Source organism: Erythrolamprus reginae, chromosome 3 (genome assembly GCF_031021105.1).
Source record: "Erythrolamprus reginae isolate rEryReg1 chromosome 3, rEryReg1.hap1, whole genome shotgun sequence".
Taxonomy (NCBI): Eukaryota; Metazoa; Chordata; class Lepidosauria; order Squamata; family Dipsadidae; genus Erythrolamprus; species Erythrolamprus reginae.
In genome coordinates, this window is record NC_091952.1 from 57,875,023 (window position 1) to 57,897,512 (window position 22,490).

At 38.8% G+C, this 22,490-nt stretch overlaps 1 protein-coding gene across 3 annotated transcripts in view; it reads left to right on the forward strand.

Annotated features, from left to right (window-relative positions):
* NFASC (neurofascin) overlaps positions 1-22,490 on the forward strand; it is a 202,484-nt gene that overhangs the window by 39,698 nt on the left and 140,296 nt on the right. The window contains exon 1 of one of the 3 annotated variants that reach the window (XM_070745494.1): positions 1,369-1,637. The exons of 1 other annotated variant lie outside the window; for it this stretch is intronic. The gene's annotated coding sequence lies outside the window, so the exon portion shown is untranslated. Of the gene's footprint in view, positions 1-1,368; positions 1,638-22,490 lie in introns of those variants that run through there. One more of the 3 variants, XM_070745492.1, reaches the window with a different exon arrangement.

Sequence of the window (22,490 nt, forward strand, 5' to 3'; positions counted from 1 at the left end):
TTAGTTTTTGCACCTCAGCACCAACTCTAAACCATTCTGTACATCATAACACAATATATGAAGCAAACTAGTATATGGCAATTTCCTTTATTCAAATTCAATTTTTGCTTGTCCCTTTTATGAATTGATAGTCCCTTATCTGTCTTCTTAGAACTTTGATGTATTTCTAGAAGAACAAGTTCATCTTTCAGTCTTTAGTCTTGCAGATAAAAATAAGTTCCAGGGCATTCAGTAACATGAGAACAAATACATGGCAGGATGCCAAAAGTCAGGATGTTGTATTAGGGAAGTGGAATTATATTAATAATAAATAGCATCTGCCTACAGTAATTGAAGACAAGCAAAGACCAATAGGAAAGCATCTTATTGTAGCCCAATCCAATAGATCTGTGTCATGGAATGGGAAGGTGCAGGGGGGAAATAAAGAATATTAGCTGGTTGAATCTGCACTTAAACTTCTGCTTTAAAGTTAAAAGCCCTGGTTCACAAAGTGGGGCCTAGGCCCCACAGGAGGGCAATTTCATTTTTAATTAGGGCAATTGGTACCTTGTTTAAACTTAGTTAATGGTCTTTTAGTCTTCCTCCATGTGAGTAGTTCACTTTTGGAATATTAAGAATTATATAGGGGGGGAGGCCTCAGGATTTTAGAGATGGCCACCCCAAAAGGTTGGGAACCACTGATTTAAAGTAAGCATGCAAAATAGGAGGCATTCAGGACTCCATTCAAGTTTCTTAAAGCTTTGACTTACTCTTATGCTGTTCAATTAAACTTAAATCCATCAGGTTTTATCCTGGCTTCATACTTTGTGCCTTAGACCTTCCCATTTTTAGGATTGTGAACCTTACTATAATTAAAATCTCTGAGCCATGTAGGTCCTGAAAATAGTTCTATTCAACCGTTTTCTAGGTTGTGCTAGCTCACAAAACTAGAGCCAACCCTACCTGGCAAAGGCTAAAGAACTGTATTTTCATGCATCTTTTTGCTTCTGAAATGCTACCCTGAGCGAGAGGAGAACGAAAACTTTCCCCTTTTCTCTTGGACTGCCTATCCTCATCGTGACTTTTGCGTTGTGTTCGCAAGCAGAAATGGTACAAAAAGAGACAGCATCTTTGGGAACAACAGAACACAGGCCTGTCATACAAGGGCCCGGGGCTTGCACTACGCAGAACATGGAGCCTGTCCCTGGCTGGCACTCTGAGCTGTTTTCAGCAGCTTTGGGGGAGAGGCATAGAGTGGGCAGTGTCTGGAACTACAGCTTCTGCATTATTCACGAGGGGAATCCACAGAGGGAGGAGGGAGGAGGAGTAAACAAGAAGAGAGTGGAGCAGCGTGGCGGCGTGTGTCCCTCCCATTTGCTGTGGCTTGGTGGGCTTGAGATAATGAGCCTCTATGTAAGCCACAGAGGAGGAGGGCTGGCCGGGGAAGGGTAATTTTTCTGTAGCACTTAGATGGCATCTCTCTTTTGACCCTGGAAAAAGGTCTGCTTATTTTTCTCAGCTGTGGAAGGCCAGAGGTCTGCTTCCTTGGAAACAGGGAGAGACAGTTTTGTGCACCCAAGTGATGTTTCCTGGATTTTTGCAGCCATGACCAAAACATCCCAGGCCTTGCATGAAGGACCTTCTCATTTCAGATAAAGGTGACTGAGAGTTGATTGAATACCAGCCCTGGAAGGGGAAGGAGGGTGGGAGGGAAAGGGGGGAAATTGTTTAAGTGTGAAGCGATAAAGACAGGTTTGCTTGCTTATTTAATACTGACAGAGGGATGGGATGGATTGGAATAATTATAAGCTGCTGGTGTGGAGTCATGCAAGTATATAACTGTGTAGACAAAACTCTCTGTGCCATAATCCTTTGTAAAATGAGGGTGCAATATAGAGTCAAGCCCTCTGTTTCTGTCTTTAAAAACAACAGCTCTGGGCTCTGCTTTTGTAACAACAGATTTAGCATTGCAATTTCATATCATATCCCCATTTTACTTCCTGACTTCATTTGCAGTGCATTGCATTCTACTTTGGCACTTCGAGTAGTACCAATCTATCTCCCTGAAGTCCTTGTCCTTATCCCCCACCCTCATTGTCTCACAGTCGGTTTCATATCCATCTAGTTTAATTCCAAGCAATTTAAAGAGATGGGGGTGGAAGACGTTGGGCTTTTCTTGTCAGCTTGTGGAAAACAAACATTTTCCAAATGAACATGTTCTTGGGATGTTTCGATTCTCAACTCATATCTTGAAAGGTACCCAGGCTAATGATTAATACAGGATTCCGACTGAAGAGATTTGAACTTTGGAATAGAAATGTTGGGAGCTCTCTTCTCCAATTGTAGTAGAAAGGTTGGGGTGATTACCTCTCTCTCTCTCTCTCTGTTTAAAAAAATCTCCAGTAATGGGTTTTTCTCTAAAAAAAAGAACAAACAATTAAACCCTTTGGGTTCCAAATACTGTAACCTTCTTAAGATTCCATATGTAATCTATACTTTTGATTGTTCAAATTTAAAGTAGCCTTTCTTCTCTGGGGCCTTTGTACTCTGCTCATTTGTTTCCACTAATTTTTAGAAATTGTTTACTTTTGATTGTATTTGTTTTCCCCCTATTGTTATTAGCTGCTGTGAGCTTTTTAAAAGAAAACTGGGTCAGCTCAAATGAACCAGTATTTCTAAATGTGGAGACATTTATTTCAAGAAAGAAGCTTCTAGGGTGGAACATTTTTTCCATTTTTATAAAGGAATTGGTTTATAAAATGAATTAGTAATGTAATGAGTGGAAAGGAGTCAATTGTAAAGTATTTTATTCAGGGCATTGTCATTAAGAAACAAATTTACATTACTTACTGTTTAACTTAAAAGACTCAGTATCATACTCTTGAGTAAATTAAAAAAAAATTAAATTGGTATTAGTGAAGTAACGTATTTAGCATGAAAATGTCGCATTTGATCCTTATTTGTTTTAATAATCAAGTTTTTAAAATCACATTTTTAATTGTTATATAAATAAAAAAGATGATATTTATATAGAGGCAGAGAGAAGAAATCAGAATTTTTTATAAATAGTTGCATTAAAATTTTATGATTCAAAACATTTTTTTTAAATCAACCTCATTCTGTGGGATCAAGTACATTTTAAGATAGAAAGTGGTTGGGATGTCATGCTTCTCTTTATGTTCACATAAGCCAAATTGCATGTGTTTAGAACCTGTACTATTTCTCAGATGAACTGAGAAGTTAGGTATAGCTTGGATCTGCTGTAGTGTTAAAGTAGGAATTTAAACAATAAATCAAAATAGGGATGCCCTATTTATTGCCATGTTTATATAAACATATTTCAAATAGAACATAATACAGTGAGGTAGCTCACAATTGTTTCCCCAAGCTTCTTTAAATTAATCTCCAGGTTAACCACTATATTGCTGTTTTAGCATTTGATGGCATTAGTGATCATATCTATACTATAATATATTAAAAATGCTTGTATTATAATGCTGCATAGATTTGTTCCGTTGTTGAATTTTAATATCTCCTTTAAATATACACAGATAATTAAAAGCCTTCAAATTGTCACTTTAGTTAAAGAGATGAGAACTTGAATACGTATATGAAATTGTTGGAATACAAGTTTCAGATTTTTTTAAATTTTAAAATAAGAAGAAACTGAGCCCCAATCTTCACCTGCAAACTAAAAACCACTGAAAATTCACTCTTTCAAGATTATGGTTAACATTTTAATTTCACTAGAGAAGAAAAAAAGATAAAGGAAGAGGATAAGATAAATAACAACAGCTGATATGATTTTATTTTAAGGATTGTGCTATATCTAGAGTCAGAGAAAAAGTTCTTTAAATTTCCCAGGTACCTGAGTGAGAACAAATTAATTTGCATGGTGGGAGATCATAAATAATTCAGTCCCATCAGGATTATACCATTTCAGAAAAAAGAAGGGAGGGAAACTATTTTCATGTCTTCTCCCACCAAAGCTCTCTGAGAAAAAATCTAGGGCATCAGTTGGTATGTTAAATAATTCCTGCTTAGTTTTTCACTAAGGGAAAGGAAAATAGGAATTTTGACTTGAAAATTCAACAGCATCATTTCTCAATTGCTTTATGGAATGGGTAAAATCCCACTAAATTGACTTTCAGATACTGTATATTTGCTGCAGAAACCACAAACATCATTAAATTACATAGATTAAAACATATTTCTGGGTACCAGAGGTTTTGGTTAAAACATTTTTGGACAGCAGTAGTTTTGGAGTACTGTATATCTGATATGATTATAGTAGAAAAGAAGAAGCATGAACTCTTATATTTCAGTAAAAAGGAAAGTAAATAAGTGAAAACATACTTGTTTCCTTGCCAGTTTCACAAATTAACCATTCATGCGTAAATGGAGCAAGAAAGGAAATGGGATTTTCAGAAGGTGTTAATAAGATGTGCTGATTTTACCACTGGGATCAGAGGTGGTGTGTGTGCATTTCATAAATTAATAGGAAAAAAAGCCTTGGTTGTTAATTACATTTCCAGCAATTTATTGTTAGAGTCTTATCCTATTAGACACTGCAGAGTCCAAAGAAAAGATCAGGTGCTAGTCTTAGTGCTAAGGGGCCTGTAAACATTGGAGGGGACTTCCAGTGCCTCCTTGGAACACTTTTGTAGTCTGAATTAGAAGGAATATTTCTCTCAACTACTTTAAATTTGTCTTATCCATGAAATTTTCTTGCCTGGATTACTGCAACATGGTGTGCCTAAGGCTGTTCTTGAAAAATATTTAGAAGCTTCAACTAGTGCAGCGGTAGGCAAAGTTGGCTCTTCTATGACTTGTGGACTTCAGCTCCCAGAATTCCTGAGCCAATCATGCTAGCTCAGGAATTCTGGGAGTTGAAGTCCACATGTCATAGAAGAGCCAACTTTGCCTACCTCTGAACTAGTGCAAACCGTAGCTGCCCAGTTAGTAAATGGTGTCAGATGTTCAACACATGTAAAAACATTATTTCAGGGACTGCATTGATTTCCTATGTGTTTCTAAATGCAGTTCAATGTGTTGGTTGCCATCTTTAAAGTCCTTCATGGCTTGGGATTGGGTTACCCGAGGGACCATCTTCTCCCAGTGGTTTCTGCCCATCCAATTTGGTCTGGGTGGTTGGGCATGCTGTAGGTCCTGTCATCCAAGGAATATCAGCTGGTGGAAATGAGAAGACATGCCTTCTCTGCCATAGAGAAGAGCCGGGGGGGGTGCAGCAGGTAGAGTGCTGTACTGCAGGCCACTGAAGCTGACTGTAGATCTGAAGGTCAGTGGTTCAAATCTCATCATCAAGGTTGACTCAGCCTTCCATCCTTCCGAGGTGGGTAAAATGAGGACCTAGATTGTGGGGGCAATATGCTGGCTCGGTTAAACAGTGCTATTGCTAATATGTTGTAAGCCACCCTGAGTCTAAGGAGAAGGGCGGCATAAAAATTGAATGAATAAATGAATGAATGAATGAATGAATGAATGAATGAATGAATGAATGAATGAATGAATGAATAAATAAAAGTCCATGCCCTCTGGAATGTTCCCCCATCATAAGTGAGGATGGCTCTTGAAGATCAGGCTTTGTACCCAGGTTTGGGGCCACAGGTATGGAAAAAGCTCCATTCCCTGACTATATGGACAGCTAAAATGACATTTTTCTCAGTTGACATATATATTTAATTTTGTTTTTAATCCTTTTTTAAAAACATTCTTTCATGAGGGTTTTCCACAGAGTCATTTCTTTGAGATGAATGGCTATAAAAAGGGAATGAATAAATGCATTGCTATTGTAGAATCATAGGCTTAATTAATAACATGACAACTTCTCAGTAAGGAAAGACAATGTCTAATGAGGAATGTTAGCTTATGACAAATTGCATGTTCTGCATATTAGTTTCTTGCCTTCAGGCTTACAGTATAATTTACTACCCTTAATATTTATGAATGAGATCAAGTTCCATCTCAGTCTGTACAGCCAGTGAAGTAACATTGTATATTCATACTCAAAACAACAGTTTTTCTTAGCGTGGTCCCACCACATTTGGTAACACATCATCTCAGAAGCCATAATAATGCATGTTGCAGATAGGAATGCAGTGGAGAAAGAAGGTGAGCAATGCAAGTTGAAATGTAGAAAACAGTGTTAAAAAATTGTGGCACAAGCTCTGTCCCATTTTTCTGTCATGATGTGGAATGCAGGTATGAACAGGTGGATTTGTGCTGCAGCAATGCTGGTGATATTTTTTGTCATTTTGTTAAAAGCAGCAAGATCCTGTCAATATCCTTATTAATGTATCTGAGCAGATACGATGAGAAAATCTGACATATCTCTAGAAAGATATTTAATTTTCTTCTAGGCATGTAACTGGTTGATTGATCCTCTGTTGATTTATACTAGACTCCATAGCAGTAACTGCTTATTTTTCTTAAAGCTATTTTATTTCTACAGCAAAGAGTCCTGATGTCATAAGAATTCAGTACAAGAAATCTAACTCATAATGGTGGGTTTTTTTTAGCATGTTCTCCCAACCTGAAATATACATTTATGAATTTATGTGCATACATTTAGTTATTAAATTTAAACAGGGAACGCTTATTTGTTTCATTAAGTTACCACATGCTTTGGATCTATGAATTGCCAAAGATCCCTCAGAATGCATTTTTTAATTCATTATGGAGCATATTTTTCCTCCCAGGAGCAGGGAATGGCTGCCTTCCAGATATTTGGACTATTACTGCTATCAACACCCACCAGCTTGGCCATTGGCATGAGATACATAGCAGCTTTGCTCTCTCCTAAAATATTTGAGCCTGGGTACCTTTAAAATGGTGACTTTCATTAATTGTGAAAATAATATGCCATCCTTTTAGAACTCTGAATTGCAGATGTAGCTCAAGTCTTCATTTTTTCCCTATTCTTGTCCCCCAGGGAATCCAGTACTGTACATTTAATTTCTCTTTGTAAATGAAAATCCCAAACTCTAATCTCCATGAAAATAAATGCATTAAGCTTGGTTGAAGCTTGTGATAAATAAGATCTACCGGAAAGTGTGCATTGGGCTTAGAAACTTAACTATTTCAACCATCATTATACAGTTTGGCTGCCTTTTGGATTGAATCTGAAATGCTGATGATACAGCATTTCTTTCCAACAAAGCAAAGAAGGAAGAAGTACCTTTTGCATGTATGTGCATTTATTCATAAATATGCTTTAAGATAAGCATTTAAATTTGAGGTATGAAGATACAGTGTGGCCTCTGTTAGTTACAATGATTACAGCAGTTAGTGTGTGAGACTAAAATTGTTACATTCCCTGGAAATGGTTTCTGCCATGTTACTCTCTTTTTACTGATTCAGTAGATTTTAAAACAAATATTATCCAAGAATCTCAGATATATCACTTGTGGTTAGCTCTGGCCCAGCTCCTGCCCCAAGGACTGTGGATGTGGGGGAGACATCCACATGCTGCAGGCCTGTTTTGCCCCCCTCCCCCCGGTGGAATCTGCTGATGAAGGCTCCTCTGACCAAGAAGACATGAGTGACAGGGAGGAGGAGAGTGTGGCAGACAGCTCAGAAGGAGATCAATTATCTAGCTCCTGCTTGGATTCCGAACAAAAGTTAATGATACAGCCACGCATGGGGAGAGCGATGCATAGGCAACAACAACTGAGAGATTATTATCAAAGAAAATGAGGCCACCTCTGGTTGGGTAGGGCTATGGTAATTAGTGAGGCTGCTATAAATAGCAGCCTGTGGGTTTGGCCATTGTGGAGGATTACCTGATCCTTGTGTTTCGTGACTGCCTTACTGACTTTGACCTTTTGTGTGCTGATTTTTCCCCGCTTTGAAACTAAACCAGAGCAAAGTGTGTTTCACTTTGTGAAAGAAGAAGGACTGTGAATTGCCTCACAGCTGCAATCTAAGTATCACAGAACTGATAAGGGACTTGTACAAATTACCAGTTTGTTTGGAGACGAGTGCTCTTTGCTATACCAAAAGAGGGCTTAGGTTAAGTGAATTTTCATTATAAAGAACATTGTTTTGAATTTTCAAACGTGTGTGTGTCTGAAATTTGTACCTGTGAATTTTTGGGAGGAGTCTACCAGAGAGCCCGACAGAACATGTCACATTATGCTATTTTCACCTCATATTTTCTTTCTTGTATTTAGCTAGTGTCTCCCAACCCAGGTAACATACAGGTATATGGAGTTCAGCTTTCTGAATTCTTAGTAATTGCCATGCCTGGCTATGGAATTCTGAGATCTGAAATCCCCAAAGTTAAAAGTGGCTAAGGCTGCAAAAGGAGAAAGGGATGTTAGTATAGAGCAGGGGTCTCCAACCTTAGCAACTTTAAGACTTGTGGACTTCAACTCCCAGAGTTCCTCAACCAGCAAAACTGTCTGAGGAATTCTGGGAGTTGAAGTCCACAGGTTTTAAAGATGCCAAGGTTGGAGAGCCCTGTTATAGAGGTCTCAAATATGCAAACATGTTAGCTTTTCCTAGTTTAGTACTATGCAAATACTGGAAGCAGTGGAACTGTCGTCTTATTCAAGCAGATGGCATTGCAGTTCAGATAGTAGTGAGAAAGATGGGATAGAAATCCTGCCTGATAATTCCTATACACTGCCAGAAGCGAAATGGCACAATTTTTCATGAATAATTTTAATCACTTTCTTCACTAGGGAATTCCTGTGCATCAATGCAGGTTGTTATGGATACAAGAAAACTGCCTTGCTCCCTGTGGATTGTAACAAAAGGCGGACGACTGTGTTGCCCTTAACAGAAGGTTGTGATTGGATTTTCTGTGTTGTTGTTTGCGGAGTGGGTGGGAATAGACAAAGTATGATTTGATTTAGTGGCGATGAAAGCATTTGTCATGACTAAATGGAAATATATGTTTCTATGTAATAGTCTAACCGAAGAATTATTAAATGTAAACATTTTAAATGTACTGGGATTTTAAGACACTCCGTGATTTAGAGTTTTTAATTAATAGAGTCCAAAAGGACCCATTACTGGTAGAACTCTAGTTTGGGTTGTTTCTTATTTTCTTGTTCTTAGTTTCTTAGCAGGTGATTAATTAGCCCCTAATATACCTGGTCAGAAATGCATAATGGTAACATGATGTATTCGGTTTTATGTTATCTGTTTGCATTTGCCAGTTGACCAGATCTGAGGATCAGTTTCTCAGTGAAGCTTAATGTGAAGAAAGAAAAGTGATATACTGTACTGTATAGTAGGTAGATTCTCACCTTAGGTAACCTAACACTTCCCTCATTTGAAACAAGAACAAAAGGAAAGCCCTCTGATCCTTATTTAGCACAGTGTTGCTTACAGTGTTGCTTTCAAGATTTCAGATAGTTTCTTGACTTTATTTGAAGCTGACAAGGTCTATACATGCTATACTATACCACAGCACAATCGGTGGCTAGCATATGATTGTGATAGGTAGTAATGCAAGAAGCATTTCTGCTCTGGGATAAATAAATATATTCAGTTACAAGCAAGATTAATATCAGTGCTTTGTTTATAAGTCATTCTTTACATATCCAGAAGGAGCATTTATGCTCCTTCTTCGTCTGGCAGATTATGTTTTGGTGCATTTGTTACATCTTTAGAGGATGATTTAAAGAGATGTAAATGGCTTTAAACCAGCATGACCCAGTCAGTTTAAGGTAAAGGCAGATCATAAAGGAATACAGTTCGCATGTGCATTTAAAAATTGGATACTTGAAATCCTTACCTTCTTTGTTCCTTGCAATGATTATTTTTTTCATTGATAGTTTGTCCAAAAATGGAATGGAATGGAATGATTGTTTTTTATGGTTCTGCATTTTTTTTAGATTTTTAATTAGTTAATTGGATTAAGATATTGTGTATTGTATATTTTATATGTTGTGAGCCGCCCCGAGTTCTCGGAGAGAGGCGGCATAGAAATCCAATAAATACATAAATAAATAAAAACAAATCTAGATTTACTTGTCCAGAAGGTGCTTTTTCTACAGAATTCTAGATTTATTTCCACTATTCTTGTGCGGCGGATGGAATAGCTTTAATTTTTTTTCATTCCACCTTCATTTTATGAATAACCCACAGTGACAAACATACATAATATTTATTCCTCCTCCTTACAATATATTTTCATTGATTCATTATATTCAGTTCACATGTCTATGGAGATTCTTAATCATCCAGGTCATGGCTGAACCAAAGGTGCTTTTCAAAAGGACTTTCTTGAAAATGTTTCACTTCTCATCCAAGAAACCTTTTCAGTTCGCCTGTGGTTCATTCAGTTCCCATGTTATAAGAGTCTGTAGGTGGAATAAAAGAATAAAATAAAAGAACATGTGAGGGAATAAAATGCTGAGCTCATATATTGTGTTAAACTGTTATACGCTTTATTTTTGTATGGATTTTGCATGTTGTTTGACCTAAGCCACATCTGAGTTATTCAGCAAACCATGATTAAACACAACAGAACTAAGTGGCCTGAAGGAATCCAGCATAACCTAGAATATGTGGGAGTTAAATCAGGGACTCTTGGGTTAAAATTGTTGCTCAAGCTATAGTTAATTGGACAATGAAGTCTAGGGATTCTCTCTGCTGAGCTTGATCTTTGTAGGTTCTTTTAAAACTACAAAGGAATAAGATTAACTATAATAAATATAAAATAATAAAGCATTCACATTTTCAGAAAAAATAGGAAAGATGTGTACCCAGGAGTGGGTTCCACTTACCTTTGCCACCGGCTTTGTACTGATTTTTAACACTATTAACTTTATCAGTTTCTATATTGCTTTTTAAAAATGCATTTTTAATATCAGGGGACAGTTGAAATTCAGACACATGGAAGCTGCACACATCTTAAGACCTGAAGGAGAACTGCACACTGTGGTGCTGTATAGAAGCACCACAGGAGGAGAGCAGAAATGCACCCACACACACAGATGTAGTGTGTGGGAACAAAATTGCATATACTCTTTGATTAGTCCCTGGGGAAGGAAGTGCACACATATGTCTGTTCTGATACGTATCTGACTGTTCTGGAGGATTTGTTTCCAAAATGTGAATACTGTAGAATAAAAACAACAATGGACCAAACTGGGCCAGGAACTGTGGAAAACAGAATTCTAAAATCCTCCTAAGGCTTCTCTGTAGGAGAGGAACTACTAGACAAAGGTTTTTTGGAATGTTGACACCTTCTCCATTCTAAGTCCCCTCCACTTCTCCTGGTCACATGATCCCAAGTGAAGACTATGCTGTTCTATCCTTCCCAGTGCACACCTGCTCAAAACACACAGAGACACAACATGAGTGGAGAGTAGAAATACACAAAGATGGGACATGTTATTTCTTTATGCTGAAGAGACCCCCCTGTCGCCAGTGCTGCTGAAGGGTGTAGGGAAAAAATCCAAAAAGCAAATCATGTGTGCTTCGACTTGAATCTCCCTTGTTGCAAAAGCACCATCATTTCTTGCAATTATACTGACATTCACTTTTAAATTATTGCTCCAGCACAATTCTTTAGGCATCAATTGACTAGTGGGTTTTAAAAAATGCAGCATTTATTATTGACAAAGCAAATATATGTCATCCTAGCTCTCTAGTACCAACACTAGTTATCTGTTGCTGTTGCTTGGATTTTTTTTAATTTTTTTTAGTGTTATGGTTGATTGCAAAGTCAGGCAGATGTTTAGATTGGATTTGGCGTGTTTGCCATCTGTCAAGTCCTTCTCAAGGATCTGGGATAGTGTTGTTTGATGGCGTTAAAGGGATCTTCACAAGATGTAAACTATTCCTAGTAAAGCTGCCTTTTGCAATTGACTGATGGCAATTTTGTCAATGTCAATGATGTTAGGCTCCAAATGTTTTGGAACTGCATGCAGGCAACTATTACTGCTGGTACTATCCTTGCTTTCTTCTGGTAAGTTATGATTGGTTGCATAGTCAGTCAGATGTTTAGACTGTATTTCATATTTTTAAACCACCTATTATTATTGCATTTGACTAAAAGAAATCTAAGCCTGAATTTAAGACAATCTCTTTCCTAATAAGGAAGAAAGGTTGGACAAAAGTGTAAACTAAAGAAAACCCTTGTAAACTGCTCAGCTTTGTTATTCTGCCTGCTACAATTGTCAAAACAAAAACTCTAATCCTGGGAGATTTATCTCATCAAAAATGTATAGCTAAATTTGGAAGCTAAGATTGAGCTTTCTCTGATCTTCAGAAAATGCAACGCTATTGGTTAGGAATGTCATATCTAGGCTACAAAGGGGAGAGGCGGCATACAAATCTAATAAATAATAATAATAATAATAATAATAATAATAATAATAATAATAATAATAATACAAAGACATCCAGACCATCGTCATGAAATGATAATGGAAGAGTTCTCCAGAACTTCAATTAAATACATCTTCTAATTCTATGCTGTCACCTGGTGATAGTCTAGATTGTTGCCGCCCAGATAGTACAGTATATCCCTATTGTGGGCTAAACTAGAAAATAGGGAAAAAAATCTTGCAAAAAGATAGTGGCAAACATTTTTTGCATCGTTGCCAAGAAAACTACAGGCATATATCTACAGAATAACTGGTGGTTAAAATCTGATTCAAAAGTCTTCTTTAATTTTTTAAATATATATATATATGTTGGGGAGAGGGGTATTATCTAGTGACTGCACTCCCTAAACAATGAGAGCCAGGACAAAAAGTTAACATTAATGGAATGACTAAGTGAAACATGAATTGCTTGAAAAATAAAATAGAAAATCAATTTTGAACACACACAGAGATACAAGGACTACAGGAAAGAAATCTGCCCCATCTAAAAAAAAAAAGTTATACACACTTTACTTTGCAATAGTCCCAGTTCCAATTCACTGATTATTTATAAGGAGAAAACTATCCTTTTATGATGACGAGTCTTTAAAAATCAGCAGAGAAATTAATGAAATCAATAAAGTTGGAAACAGTCTAGAGCAATGATGGCAAACCTATGGCACGGGTGCCACAGCTGGCATGTGGAGCCATATCTGTTGGCATGCGAGCCGTTACCCTAGCTCAGCTCCAATTTACATATGCGTGCCAGCCAGCTGATTTTTGGCTTGCCTGGAGGCTTTGGGAGGGCATTTTTGGCTTCCGGAGAGACTGTGGTGGGATGGGGTATGGTATTTCCCCCCCCTCAGGCTCCAGAGAAGCCTCGAGCCTGGGGAGGGCGGAAAATGGGCCTACTGGGCCCACCAGAGGTTGGGAATTGGGCTGTTTCGGGCCTCCAGCAGGACTGGGGAGGCAATTTTCATCATTCCAGGCATTGAATTATGAGTGTCAGCACTCACGTATGAACAACAGCACACACTCATGCGCTTTCGGCACCCGAGGGAAAAAGGTTCGTTATCACTGGTCTAGAGCAAATTACAAGACTTTTTCAATGTTATGTGGCTTTTCTTCTTCACTTCTTTCTTATTCTTTTAAAAGGTGATCTTTAGCAAATTAGCCTTAATGGCAAGATTTCTTAGTTAGCCCTGGTTTCCTATGCAGGTCAGTTCCTCAAATCTCAGTTCTAACTCTTGGCTCCAGCCTTATTTTACAAAATATATGTTCAGAGCACACCAGCGATGGATTGCATTTACCTGCAAACCGGTGTGCTGCACGCACACACTCTTCACTCGGGTGCACCTACATGCGTACCCACATGTGTCCCTTGTGCAATTTTGCATCCATGCAGGAAGCAAAAACATGCCAAAATCTCATGAGATGATGCTTGCACATGTGCGATTGCAGGAATTTTTGCTTCCATGTATGCCCAGAAGCAAAAAATCACTAAAATCACTCATACACGAGCTTCCCCTTGTAAGATTTTGCTTCTGTGCATGTATGGAAAGCAAGAAAGCCCAAAAATTGAAGAAAAAAGATAGTGCCATCCGATGGACCAGCACCAGAGCAGCTGCACGCAAATTGCACAATCTGGTGGCCGCTATGGGTGCAGAACCGCCTACCACAGCAGTTGGAACTCACCATTGGAGCACAAGTGTAAATTTGGAGTGGTAAAACATTATTATTGTGTGTAGAAAATAAATCACACAAGGGTCAATTGTCTTCAAATGCATGTTAACAAAAATCAGAAAGGTAATCAAGCTAAGAAAGAAGTTTGAATGTTTAAAATAACTCAGGCATCTGAAAATAGGCAAAGCAACAAGAGGTTTTTATGAATACGCTGATTGTTCCTTGGCTTTTCAATCTTGCCTTCCATTCTCTTGTTTGCAAATATTATTAGAATTTTATGCATATTTGAGAATGAGGGAGTCTTGCAGCTATTTGGCTCAAACTTAAAACACTTATTACAAAACTTTAGAATTCACACACTCCTCTTTCGTAATTGATTTTAGCCAAGTGAAACATGTTCAGTCTTTATCGAAGTATGAAAATATTACGCAAAAAGAAAAAAATAACATCCCACTTGGGTTTCCAATACTGTTTATGAACTTCGAAAGAATTTATCTCCCACTCCTTTATACATCAGGGTGATGGGTCACTGTGGCATGACAGCTGGATGTGATCACTTAATGCATTTTACCAACTTCCAAAGGGGAAGCATTGTTGTTCTTAATACACGGTAGATTCATTGGACATTTTAATAAATATTGTAAAATATTTTTAAAAGGCATATCACTTTTATTTTGAAGAAAACACTGCTGTGGTCGCCATACGTAATATGTATTTTTGATTGGGATTTCTTGGTAAAAATACCTTCTAGCTGTTAACTGCCCACAAAAGGGGAATTTTACAGAAAGTTGGAGTCAAATAGACTCCCAGGTGATATGAATATGTGAGAATTGGATACATAGAAAGACAAAACACCCACACTTAAACGTTTCCTTTGGAATGTTTGGGGTGATATGATAAAAGAAAGTCTGAAATATTTCAAGTGCAACAACAAACAAAGGAATTTTGTAGCATATCATTGTTTCCTGTTTTTGCTGTACTAGAAACAGAACACTAAGTGGGCTGGTAGTTCATGCTGAATGCTTCCTACCAATGGCCTTCAGAAAGCATAGCTGAAAAGAATGTAAATACAGTGAACCCTCGAGTTTCGCGTGTTCAAGTATCGCGAAAGGGCTATTTCGCGAGTTTTCAACCAGGAAGTAAACTCCACCATCTGCGCATGCGTGCCCTTCCACACATGCATAGATGGTGGAGTTTCCCCGCCGGGCAGAGGCTTCCCTGGGTCTTCCCCCTCTTGCTCCCGTAAGACCCCAGCGGCGGCGCGAGCAACGGCGTGGGCGGGCGGGCGGCACGCGCTTGGGGACATCCCAGCTCCGCTCCCCAGCTGGGGAAAGCGCGCGCGTTTGGGGACTCCCTAGATCCGCTCCCCAGCTGGGGAGCGGATATAGGGAGTCCCCAAACGCGCGCGCTTTCCCCAGCAACGCGCGCGCGGTGGGGACTCCCTAAATCCGCTCCCCAGCTGGGGAGCGGATCTAGGGAGTCCCCAAACGCGCGCGCTTTCCCCAGCAACGCGCGCGCGGTGGGGACTCCCTAAATCCGCTCCCCAGCTGGGGAGCGGATCTAGGGAGTCCCCAAACGCGCGCGCTTTCCCCAGCAACGCGCGCGCGGTGGGGACTCCCTAAATCCGCTCCCCAGCTGGGGAGCGGATCTAGGGAGTCCCCAAACGCGCGCGCTTTCCCCAGCAACGCGCGCGCTTTCCCCAGCAACGCGCGCGCGGTGGGGACTCCCTAAATCCGCTCCCCAGCTGGGGAGCGGATCTAGGGAGTCCCCAAACGCGCGCGCTTTCCCCAGCAACGCGCGCGCTTTCCCCAGCAACGCGCGCGCGGTGGGGACTCCCTAAATCCGCTCCCCAGCTGGGGAGCGGATCTAGGGAGTCCCCACCGCGCGCGCGTTGCTGGGGAAAGCGCGCGCGTTTGGGGACTCCCTAGATCCGCTCCCCAGCTGGGGAGCGGATCTAGGGAGTCCCCAAACGCGCGCGCACCCCAGGCGCGAGCAACGGGGTGGGCGAAGGGCGGGCGGCAGTGGAAGCAAAAACACCATCTGCGCAAGCGCAGATGGTGTTTTTACTTCCGCACCGCTACTTCGCTAAAAATCGATCATCGCGTGGGGTCCTGGAACGGAACCCTCGCGATGATCGAGGGTTCACTGTATTAAGGAAATAGGCAACAAGATGTATCTCTCACTAATCCACAATCTGGTATTAAGTATGCACCCATAGATAGGGTGAAATATTAAAGGCAAAGCACAGATTTGGAATGGAACATTATCAGTTTAAAAAATATATTAAAATGCATACTGTATTGGATAAGAAGCAAAATGCTACTTCTGTAAGATCACCACCATCACCACCCAAAATCAAAAAAGATCATTGGATTCAGTGATAAAGAAGGGGAGGAAATGATCATTTGTGCAAAAGAGAAGAAGGTAGTTTGCACACATTTTCTACTAAGCCATAATGGCTTTGATTTAGTGTGATGACTGAATCCTTCTTTATGTTCTACAAATCATTGCTTATGGCTTAGTGTTAAAAACAAATCATACCATTTTGGCTCATTCAACAAACCATTTAAATTTATTTTACACCATGTTTAAAATAAACATAAAGTGTTGAAGATAGGCTCCAGCATGAGACTGAAAGCTCAGAAGACTAAACTTCTGATCCCAGTGACTGATCCAGATTGGGTTCCATATTATCCTGGGACACATATATTCACCTTCATTTTGAAATTAAGCATAGTTTAGCATGATCTGCAATGCAAGGTGATGTATATGCTGTTCCCACAAGAGTCCAATTAGTAGCATTGGAATAAAAACTTTTGACTATGCCTTTCTATTTTCTATTTCTATTCTGAAAATAAAATAAAATTGCATGATTTTATAATTGACAATAATATATCTTCAATGATCAATGTCTCTTTTTCATAATTGTTTCAGATATACTAATTAAGATGAGAACTACAATATTTTGGAAAGTTAATATTTAAGTAGGTTTGTCATACAAAAGAAAACTGTTTCCATATTGGCACGGAAATAAAGGTCAAATCTCACCTCCTCCCCATCTTCCTCAAGTGTGTCACTTGGAAGCTCTCATTTCTGGGCACATTTACAGAAAACCTTGGCATCTTAGAGTACTTGCTGTTAGTAACAGGCAGGGACTGTGTGTAGAGAAGATCCTGCAATTGCCTTTCAATTCTATACTTACCTCAAATGTTTAGAGAGGAGAAATCCAACAGGCACATCTACAATATCTCTTCATTGACAAACCAGTCGGGGCCTTTGGCAATAATCACATTCATATGCTACATATATTGAGGGAATTGGGACACTCATTAACATCCTTGCATCACCACATGTGATAGAAGCTTCAAAGCTGAAGAAAATGTCTTCAAAGAAAAACCAGAAAGTCCAGTTGCCTCTTGAAAAAGCACCTTTGGTAGAATCATGACCGGGATGATTGAGAATCTCTATAGACATGTGATAGAAAGCTAATGGCACCAGATCTTGTAGCAAATACATTGCCCAGGTTCTCTTGGTGCACCAGTTGCAGCCCTATCTGGACAGGGGGTCTCTACTCACAGTCACTCATGCCCTTATCACCTCGACGTTCGACTACTGCAATGCTCTCTACATGGGGCTACCTTTGAAGAATGTTTGAAACTACAGATTGTGCAAAATGTAACCACACGAGTGGTCATGGGGCTTCCTAGTTATGCCTATGTCTCTCCAGCACTCTGTGGGCTGCATTGGTTGCTGATTAGTTTCCGGATGCAATTCAAATGAATAAAATAGAATTCTTTATTGGACAAGTGTACATAAAAGAAAATATACATTTGTCAAGAATCATGAGGTACAACACTTAATGATTGTCATAGGGGTCAAATAAGCAATGAAGTGTTGGTTATGACCTATAAAGCCCTATATGGCATTGGACCAGATCGCTTACAGGACCGCCTCCTGCCACTTGAGCCCCAGCGACCGGTCAGGTTCCACAGAGTCGTCCTTCGCCACATCCCATCAACTAGACAATGTCGCTTGGCAGGGGCTAGGGGAAGAGCTTTCTCTGTGGTGGCTCCGGCCCTCTGGAATCAGCTCTCCCCAGAGATTCCCACCGCCCCCACCCTCCTCGCCTTCTGCAAGAGCTTGAAGACTCATTTGTGCTGTCAGGCTTGGGGCCATTAGATTCTATCCCCCTGTCCGATGAATGGAATGTATGTTTATTTGTTTGAATGGGGATGATTGATTTTTAAGGACTTGGGTTTTAAATTAACTAGTTTTAAATTTAATTGGATTTAGGATATTTTGTATTGTTTTTCTTTGTTATAGCCTTGGGTCCTCGGAGAGGGGCGGCGTATAAATCCAATAAACAAACAAACAAACAAAATTCATTTTGTTCTTACAGGATAGTTCAATCCAATACTGTATATGCTAAGGCAGGTTGCCATCACAAGATATATTGCGACCTTCCCCCTCTAAATGGGAGTGGATGTGACCAGCGTATGATAAATCCAGCCCACAGGCCATGAGTTTGATACCCCTGTGCAATATTGTAGCTTTGAAGGAAGCAAAAATCAAGCCATGTAAAAACCCACTGAAGTTATATGGCAATTGTTTTTTCTCCCAGATTGCTATTCTATACTTTAAATATATAATTACTGTGTATTATTTTTACTATTTTTTGATTTGATTTGATTTGATTTGATTTGATTTGATTTGATTTGATTTGATTTGATTTGATTTGATTGCCGCCCCTTTCCGTAGACTCGGAGTTTCAATTTTTAAAACTTCTTTCAATACATTGCATGTGACTTAAGGACAAATTATATGCTATATTTATGCTATTTAAAAAAGAAAAAGACCCACAGAATAGGGAAAGGTTAGAATCTTTATCTACATGTGGGGTAACAGTGAAGCCCGATGCTTCCCCCAAACTAGAAAGAAATAGTAGCTCACAGAGAGTGAAAAGAGTAATTTGCTTTCCCATATGTTCTAACATTAAATAGAGCTGCTGTATCTTCCAATTTTTTAATTAAAAAAACAAACCCAAAATCAATATGACCATGGGTTTTAGATATCTTTTAGGTTTTCTCTAATTTTCCTTCTATATATACTTGCTTGAATATTTAAGTCATCTATCGTAACCCACATACCTTTTTAGAAGGCCTGGGGCTAGAAAAAAGAGAATCTTCTCAGAGATACCATCCTTAAAGCAGCTACAGTGTTCCCTCGATTTTTGCGGGTTCGAACTTCGCCAATAGCCTATACCACGGTTTTTCAAAAAATATTAATTAAAAAATACTTTGCAGTTTTTTTCCTATACAGTACCATGGTTTTTCCCATCCGATGACGTCATACGTCATCGCCAAACTAATAATTTTTGCAAATAAATAATAATTTTAAAAATTGTTAATAAATAATTATGTTTATAAATATCAGGATCACTAAGTGCCTTATTCAAAGGTGAGTACCAGTAATAATGGTGAGTAAATGGTTGTTAAGGGAATGGGAAATGGTAACTTAAGGGTTTAAAGTGTTAAGGGAAGGCTTGTGATACTGTCCATAGCCAAAAATGGTATATTTACTTCCGCATCTCTACTTCGCGGAAATTCGACTTTTGCCGGTGGTCTCAGAACGCACCCCCGGCGGAAATCGAGGGAACACTGTACTCCTAATTTCCACCTTTGAATCCTTTCTGATGAAGAAGACTGTTAAAATCTTTGTTGAACAGAAATGGCCCCTTATTTGACACTAACTAGTTTTCCTTTGCCATTGATTTTGCCGCCTGCCTCACTGTCACACGCAGGAATCCAAATTAAAGTACCCATGATAAATGGCTGCCCAACCTCTCTTTAAACTCATCTAGTAGAGAGCCCACCAGCTAACCGATAATTGGATATAATGTCAATTGCTGTTAAGAAATGCTTTTCTAACATTTGTTTGGAATCTGTCTGGATTGGAATGAGCCATAATGTGATTTGCTTGTTATTGGCTTAGTGTGGAGTATGAACTGAGTTATTAAGGTGCAGTCAACAAAGTCTGGTTTAAAACCATGGCTTAGTATGGTGTACACCAGTGTTTCCCAACCGTGGCCACTTGAAGAAATCTGGACTTCAACTCCCAGAATTCCCCAGCCAGCATTCGCTGGCTGTGGAATTCTGGGAGTTGAAGTCCAAATATCTTCAAGTTGCCAAGGTTGGGAAACACTGGTATACACCATAAATTCAGTCAATGATTATGTTACTCTTGATATTTTATTTTGGACTTTAATACAATGTTATTGTATTACAGTTAGTCCTTGACTTACAATCATTTGTTTAGTGACTGTTTAAAGTTACAAAAGCACTAAAAACGTGATTTAGGATTATTTTTCACACTTAATGTCTGTTGAAGCATTCCCATGGCCACATGATCAAAATGCTTAGGAACTGGCATGTATTTTTGACAGTTGCAGTGTCCTGGGATCATGTGATCACCTCTTGCAACTTTCTGACAAGCAAAGTCAATGGGAAGACCAGATTCACTTAACACTTGTATCACTAACTTAACAACTACAGTGATTCACTTAACAACTGTTATAAAAGGTCATAAATGGAGCAAAACTCACTTAACTATCTTGCTTACCAGCAGAAATTTGGGGCTCAGAAAAGATGAGAACTGCATGTGGTCTTGTTAAGATTGCTCTGTAGGAAATTTCATTTCCCGTTTCAAAACATTTCTGTGTCTCTGCAGTTCACAACTCAATAGGGTTTCCTCATCTGTGATGATTCATGAGCTGTTGAGATATTTACTCTTCGGTTATTATTCCTTAAAAATGTGAAATTGTATTTCTTTAAAGATTTTCCCCCTTTCCCCTTTTAATCCCCCCCTCTAAACAAATGTTTAAATACTTCCTTCTGGATTGTGTATGACTGAGTTTTGGGTACCACACTGAGAAAATTGTTCCGTGACTCATTTATCTATTGTTTTCAGCTGATATCACTTCTATTCAACCAGATAGTTTTTGTTACTTTCTTTGCATTTTCCCACATCACAGCATTTCTCCCAAATATTGGTTATCACGATAAGCCCAGGAACAACATTGCTACACATCTTCTTTTAGCCAAGAAGATACAGGTCAAGATTTAAATGGCTGGATCTAAGATTAATTATGAAAATTCCAGATTTTTGATTCATGCTTTTGAAAGAGGCATGTAAAGCTTGCTAGAGATTCAAATTTGTATGCAAAATAAGAAATACAATGTTGTCTCTTGCTTTTTTTAACCCTCCCTGTCCATTATCAAATTTTATGTACTGAGAATGGTGGGCCAGAGATTCATTCAGAAAACTCCCTGCATTTATACTTTTGATAATACTGAAGAAGAATATAGACATTAAACAAATGCCAAATGCTTATACTAATTAATAATAATTATGCTTGATTGGATGGATTTTAAAATCAGATGAGATAGTGTGCTGAAAACATTTTCTTTGTTTCCAGGAGGCAAATAACTAACCAGAAAAGATGCAACTGCCCAAAGTCAGATAAGGACTGTGCATTAAAAAAAAAACAAACCCCTATTCTTTGGCCATGAGTAAGAATGGTTGTTTTCTGATTCTGAATAAACAATGTTATTAGGAGGCTGGCAACACAGTCTTGTCTCCCATAACAAAGGACTGTGACCCAGAAACTGTCCAAGTTCCAGTACCTTTCTGATGGCATCAAGAGTTCAGAACAGCAGACAAGGGAACATTTATGTATTTTTTCTATCTCTATCTCTCCCTCTCTTTTCCAAACATTTCTCTTCCTAAGGATAGTGAGGAAAATTACATTGCAGATTTTGCTTTCCAATGTTAGAAGCCCTTTCTGGCATTTTGGTGATAATCTGAAGGATCCTGTATTTGCCTAGTTACAGTCTCTGGCTATAGAACTATAGAATTATAATAGCCATTTCTCATAATTACAACAAGTGTGTACAAAATATTTCAACGTGGCAAGAGCAGTTTTGAGTTAAAAATATGGCTCCAACTTTATAAATAAATTAAGAGGCTTTTCTAACTACTATATTTTGGAAATGCTTCGAGCTTGAGCATCTTTGTAAATTTGGCTGTTTACATAATCTGTTTGTGTCATTTGAAAGCTTCATCAAAGCACACTTATTTCTAAACCAGTCTTCCATAAATAAGCAGTTGATGCTTAGTAGAACCCAGTTGCACTGTTCAGTTAAGAAGAGATTTTAAGAAGTGGTTAGGGAAAAGAAGTACAATCATAGAATGAGATCATTTGAATAATTCATGATTGATCCAAAGGTCCTTTTTTCTCAAGAGGCACCTGGACTTTCTTCTTGCCTCTTCCAAAAAAAAAAAAAAAGCATTTTGAAGACAACTATGACCTGGATCTGGATGCATAGACAAATTCATAATTGATTTAAATGAAAAGGTTCCTGGAGCAGCACTGGAGGAGGACAAAGAATAAATCCAACTGGGTAAAGCTTTTGTAGGACTTAT